The sequence below is a fragment of the Gavia stellata genome, chromosome 26, assembly GCF_030936135.1.
Source record: "Gavia stellata isolate bGavSte3 chromosome 26, bGavSte3.hap2, whole genome shotgun sequence".
Taxonomy (NCBI): Eukaryota; Metazoa; Chordata; class Aves; order Gaviiformes; family Gaviidae; genus Gavia; species Gavia stellata.
In genome coordinates this window covers 3,549,797-3,556,967 of record NC_082619.1, presented here as the reverse complement: position 1 = coordinate 3,556,967, position 7,171 = coordinate 3,549,797, and positions in this window count along the sequence as shown.

The window sequence follows — 7,171 nt, the reverse complement described above, 5'->3', positions numbered from 1 at the left end:
GATATTTTAACACCACACATTTAAGTCATTTTCCTATTCCTGAATGCTACCTATAGATATCTCTTAACTTGTGCTTTCCTCCCAACTTTATAACAGATGGAATAATCCCTGCAGGATTTTCCTCTTGACATGATGATGTTCCCAGAGACCTAAGAGGTATAGAGTGAATTCTTATACAATATGATAATTGACTCAGTCTCCAAAGGATAAACACATCAAGATACAAAAATAATTTTTTTCTTACCAATGCAATGAAGATGTGATTGAAAATGTCGTGTTCTGCGTGTATGAGCAATATTCTCATAACTCATCATCTAAAATAAATTGTTCTATCATTTGTACTAGTTAGAAGATATTCCAAGTCAGACAAGCTGAAAGCAGAAGTTTAAACATACTCAGCATGGCAGGAAGAATATTAATTTCTGCCCCCCCACCCCCCAAATGTTAAATCATAGTGTCTCACCTCGGGTTAATTAATCTTTCAAAAGTGCTTGAGTCCACCTAACACACAGCAGAGAGACCTTAAAGACCAGCCCATGGCTTCAGGAAAGCCCACTGCAAATCTTAAAAGATTTTCTGCAAAATCTGGCAGAGAAGAAATAATTGAATATGCAAAACCACACCATGTTATGCCACGAGTCTCATTCTTTGAGAAAAAATGCAATTACTTTGGACACGTTGGATCACACACTGGATACAGAAGAGGAGCATCATTTAGTGCAGGGGATTACTGGAATGTGCTGCCAGCTCCTCGTCTTGTGTTACAGAAGTACTCGGAGGACTCAAGGACTTGTGAATCTGGGTGCTACGTCAAACCCTCCTGCTCTCCTGCCTGCTGCATCTGCCTGGCCTGGCTGCCGACGCACTGCGCCAGGGCTCAGCCAAGCTGCTGCACCAGCCCTTGCCGGTGCTCACCAGTGTGCGTATCCTGCACAGGAACCTTCCCACGCTTGTACACTCACAACCTTCCCAGGGAGCCTGAAGAGCCTCCCTGAAGCACTGGAAAAGGCTTTGACAAGTCTCCAGTGAAAAGCATTACATGAGCACACACACAGTCTCATTGCTACATACCAGTTACCCCAAAGAACTTGTCCGGGATTACCTGACTACGGAGCCATTTACATGAAAGACGCCATAAGAGAGCTAGGTTTTGGGTTTTCTCCCCCGCCCCATTCCCATAAAACACTGTCCACTTCCATAATTGAACCTTCAGCAACAAAGAACCTCTAAAAAATGAAGCAATTTCTAGGGAAACTCGGACCCTAAATCCATGCAAACAACAGCTCTTGGACTGAGTTCAAATGCATCCCCTGCTTAAATTCTTGTCTCAGGCCACTTAAAAACCCTGAAGTATTAGGTGCATTAAAGGTACTTGGGAGACAACAAGGATGGCATGCAGGCTGAGATCACTCCAAAGAGGAGATGATGCTAATTATACTGCTGGTAAAATGGAATCACTGAGGGAGAAAAAAAGAACAGTCAAGACAGTTAAGTGGTGCAAGAGCAGCTATACTATTTAATCAGTGGTAGGCCATCCGCCTGAAAGGAGAATAACAGATTACATCAAGGTAGTGACAGACAATCAATAAACACTCAATTAACAATTACAATATTACCAACCTAAGCAAAATGCGGTTCTGCCAATGGTAATCTCTCCCTCGTACTGATACAACCCTAATTTAATTTTCTTCAATGCACCAACATCGAAAGAAAAAAATGTAGATGCCACCATCTGAAAAGAAACACCCTTCGATTCTGCAAAGAGCTGAGTCAAAGGGGTGGAAGGAGACAAGACAAGGTTGCAGGATGACCACCTGGCAACACTTTCCAACTACAAGGGAGAAGCAGCACAGTCCTACAAGACAGCACTGGCTCAACAGCCTGGAGACACAGACTCAGCCACCCCCATCACAAGCACTTGTGAAACACACTTTGTTCCAAGGTGCAATGTGTCACTGCATTTTCTTGCCATTGCTCCTTTTCCACTTCTGCCTTCCTTTGCAGCTTTAAAGTCGGTGAGGAGCTAGGTATTAGGGGAAAGTAACCTTCCTGAGCATACCGCGTGCCCTAATTAACATGCCAGCCACCAACTGAATGGTAATGATGCCTCTTAATCTCTCTCCCTGAGTTTGCTGAACATGTCTCAGGTGGTGGTATAAGGGGTTTGTGGTTGCAGCACTCTTTGTTTCTGTGCAATCACATGCTGGAGGCTTTGAAGGTTGGTGAGTCTCATGGAAGAGTAAGAGAAAAGTGGGTCTGATGGAAGAAGAACCCCTTCAGCCACCCTGAGCATGTCCGAACACCAGCTTTTTCAGACAGAAGAAAACCAGGGGAAGGGCAAGGGAAGAGGGAGGAAGCTTGGTGGAGAAGTCAGTCGGGGAAGGTAGACAGCATTCCAGGGGTAAAAGAACTGTTTTGAAATTTAGTGCACTGGAAACTCTGGGACTCTGCTCTACATCACTGTCCAAAGGAACAGAACTTCCCTGCCTCATGCAGTAAATATAGGACTCCATTCATCCCAAGTGCCCTACAGTGGTAACTGCAGATTTCTAGCCACCTTCTGCCCTCCATAGGCAGCAATTCTGGCCAAGACATTTCAGGTCCCAGCCATAAAGTCATGGCAGAAGCAGGTCAGGTTTTGGACAAAGCTTATGCTGCCTGTTCCTGTCCTAACAGCAGTGGTAAGAGGGGATTCTTTTATTGTTCAAACAAAGGAGTCGTCCTCACAAACAAAAACTGAGCAAGGGTGACCGTTTCGCACGTACTAGGACCCCCAGCACTGTGCTATTATGCTCTGAGAGCTTCTGGCCAAGACCTAGAAATGGGCTCAGCTGACACCAACCCAATCCCTTCTAAATGACAGCCCAAAGCCCTGCTGGGTTTTGCTTCCCCCCCACCCAAGAAGAAAAAAAAAGAAAGAGAAAAAAAAAAAAAGAGATTCATGACTTAACTGAAAGATTTGAAGGACAATAATGACCATTTTGAAAATCTTGTTTTACTTGTTACTGACTCATGCTGAGTTTTCCCACACCAAGCCTCCATAGACTGCAGTTGACCTAAAGGAACTCCGCAAGATGTATAATTTCAATTTAAAAACAGCAAATGTACCAAGTCCTGGGTAATTTGCTCCTGTGTTTAAATATAAAGGTGTACAAAAATAAAACACACATTTTTCTCATCTGAATTTGTCTAGTTTGAGCATCCACCCACAGAACCATGTCCTGCCTTCGTACCTTTAAGTTATTCTCTTCCCCTGGTTAAGTACTTACAGACAATAATCAAATCACCGTTAACCTTCTCTCCATTAAAAGAAAGATTGAGCTTCAGTCTCTCTCCCTCCAGTACACTTTACAGACCTCACATCATCCCTGTAGCTCTTCTCTTATCTCTTGCCAGTTTGCCAACATCATTTTTAAGGTATAGATACCATGACTGCACACAATGCTCTTCCTACTTGTATTCATTACTCCTTTGCTTAGACAGCCAAAGATAGCATTAACACTCCTGAGAATTCACAACACGGCACAAGACCAGCTAGTTATTGATAAGATAATGAAATAAAGCTCCAACTTCTCACCTTGACGTGGCGACTCCCAGGGGTTCCTCTCTCGAAGTGTGGGTTTTACTCCCTGCTCTCGTTAATGTGGATTAGTAAGTTATCACATGGCAGCCCTGCTGCAAGAGCTGTCTGTACATTTACCCTTTTTCCACTATAAATGCAAGATAACCTGATTAAACTTCACACCTTTCTCAAACCCTCACATTTGTCACAATACAGGAACATGGGTTGCCTCAGCTCAGGTGACACGGGTAGTGGTTATGCTGCAGACACCCCAAAACCAGAGCCTGGTCCACCATCCATGAGTGAACCTGAATGCCCTGTTTCTGCTTGGGATCCTGACAGCACTCATCGCCCAGACGCAGCCACAGGTCCCAAGCCGCGCTTTGTGCTCCTGCAGTAAAACCAGCTCCCAGGAGCCAAACAAGCTCCATCGGTCAAAGCCAAGCAGTGCCAGTGTATCTGTGCTCCAGGCTCCAGCCAGAACAAATCTACCATACAAGGACTACAGCATTTCACAGCCCTTCCAACAGAGCTACCCCTACAACACGGCACTGGTTCAGATGTATCTCAAGACATAGCTCAGATCCTCCTTCCAGAGACACGTTCCTGCTGCTCTGACACGCACGGGACAAGGAGCCAGGGCCTTTGAGAGCCAGCAAAGCCCCTCTCCCCACGCCCACCAGCCACGAGGTGCGTCTGGCACTGGCAGACGCTGGCACCTGACGCCAGATGGAAATCGCGAACGCATCCAGCGTTTGAAGGGATCTGGACCCAGGGGTTTGCTTTAAGAAGCCTTTGCTCTCCCTATCCCCCTACCAGTTGGAAGCTAACGTGTCTGGATTTTTCACCAATAGTCAGAAAAAAATTTGTCACAGAAAATGTGCAAGCACTGACATCTTAAGACAAAAAAGATGCAGATTTCTCAACTGTTCACAGCACATTATGGAAATACATTCTTAGGGACTATTAAATATGGGGATTATTGACTAGATGAGCAGCAGCTCAATGGACTAGCTTGCAAATATGTCTTTAGACAATTCTTAAAATGCAGATTAATTATCTAACAGACCAGAACATTTTTTTTCCTGCAGACTTTCTAATGATCTGTTGCATAAACAAACATCCAGACAGTTTTGTTTGCATTTGTGTTGGCTGTGATGTTCTTCAATAACTAAATAGTGACTGAGGAGACTTAAATCTTATTTAACACTCAGCAGGAACAGAACAAAAGGCATGTCAGTCCAAATCACTGAAAGACATGTCTCTCTAAAGACCCTTGGGAAGTCCAACTACCATAATACCAAAAGGCCCCGTTTCCCAAACACAAAACTTCAGACGTACCACGTAGCATTAAATGCTTTCTATGTTTATGCTGTTAGGTTTCATTAAAGAAACTACAACGTCGACATCCAACATTTAATGACTAGTATTCCCACCAACCCCTTTTTAAATGAGCAGGGCATATTATGCTACAGAGATATTGTTCAGGGCTTTCTGCAGACTCAGGGAAATACCACTGCTGCCCAGCCGTGCTGGAGTTACGTTCGGAAGATTAGTACAGCATGAAAAGGTTGAGGTTGGGGGAACCATTGCACTGAGCTCTGCTGCTGCCTGACACCGGCCCTCACCCACTAATTCCTGCAATATGATTTGAACCCTTAAGTTAGAATTTAAAAATCCCATCTTGATTTTAAATTTGCCATTGATACAGCATCAAGCACAGTTGTCATTTTCTCAGTAAGGGTAATTAACACGTTATTTGTAGACTGTTTTTAGCTTCCAACTACCCAATCTCTTTATGCCTTTTCTGATAGGTTAAAATGCTGTTGGATATCAAAACCAATGTAAAGCAAGTGTGAAACATTATTATTCCAGCTTCACACCCACTTTCCCTTGGTGTGAACAATAATGCAAACTGCAAGACAGTGATGAATTGGACCTGGAGAGGACCAGATGCTCTGTGAACATTAGCACAGTCTCTGCCCCAAACATTTTTCAGTCTAAAAAGAGATGTGATAGCCTGCTTTCAAAGCTGTCCGTGCACACATACAATCTTTTAACACCAGATGTTACCCGATCACACACAAGGTGGAGCAAAAATGGAAAATAAGCAGGGACCAAACAAGAAAAGAGCAAGGGCAAACAATGAGTACGGGTAGAGTTAAATATATTTTGATCAACCTTTTGGGTGAAAAAAGCAGATTTGGCACATGTATCAGTTTGCAGATCAGCACTGGTTTCAATGAACTGCGTACTAGCAGTACTATACTGCACTAGCGTGTTTGCAGCCAGGCTCTGCCCATGGCTCGGTTACTTCCCAGCCTTGCCACTTCACCCGAGGCAAGCCACATTACGAGCAACTCTATCAGACACAGCAATTTGCTGCTTCATCATAGCCTACAAAGAGAAAGCACAGGACTGATGCCCAACATGAATCCCAATACAGACTCCAACATCAGTGACAACTAGCCTTGCAACCCCTCTGTCTCTGAGTGGGGCCAGAGAGCCATTAAAAAAAACCCTCAGCATCAAAATGCAACACATTTTTCAGAAAAACATCAACTTCTGTCATTGAACCAAAAACTCTCTGGTTTTCAGTAAAAAGTTAAAAAAAAAAATGTTAACGCTGAAAAAAATGTTGCAGGGATATTTAACAATCCATCCCCTCCTGATCAGGACCAGACTATCTTTGATATCAGATTCAGATGTCCGTGTAGGAAGGGGAGAGAAGGGTGCAGAGCCACGATCACGTAGAAAGAGCTGATTTTCTGCTGAAACAGCTGAGGTGTGATCACACAGTTCATCAGCCTGCAATGTTAATGACGTAAACCCCTTCAGCAAGAGCCACGGGAAGGACCCACAGTGACTCTCCCAAGGGAGGCGATGCAGGGGAACTGGCGTTAGGCTGCACAGAAAGAGCTGTTCACCACCAGTCATCCTCCCCGCCCTCCCCACACACACACTATGACAGTCCCAGAAAGGAAAAAACTGCTTTTTAAAAATAGCAAAATCTTTAAGGAGCTGAACACATGCCTGAGTGGGCGGGAAATTAGTATTATTATTATTACTTTGTGCTCACAGGGTCTAAGACCTCAGATGACTTGTTTGTGCCCAGAATGAATTTTTGCAGACTCATTATAAATCCTTGCAAAGCAGGGTTTATAAGGTCACAGAAGAATTTCCATTAACTGTAGCCTAGCTAGGGATTGCCAGTATGATCTATTTCTCTCATTTATGCATATGCAATAAGGCCAATATGAAGCTCCTTTGCTTTATTTCCACATCATTGTGCTGATGCTGAGCTAACCAAATAAACAAACCGAAAAGCGAGTGGGGAAGGGGGGGAGGAACAGAGAGACTCAGGAAAAAACGTATGCCTGGCTCTCTCCCTCATGAAGGATGCAAATAAATTCCGCAGACTTTGAAGCCAAGAGATCTCAGCAGAGATGAAAATCCCCTCGTGCTGGATGGCTCACCGGGTGCTCAGTTGAGACATTGCTTGGGTATTGCGTTACGCAGCCGCTTCCATGCAAAGGATGGTCAGAATAAATATTGTTACCCTGCCACCCGACTGAGACCTGACTCAGGGATTTACAATCAAGCAGAAAC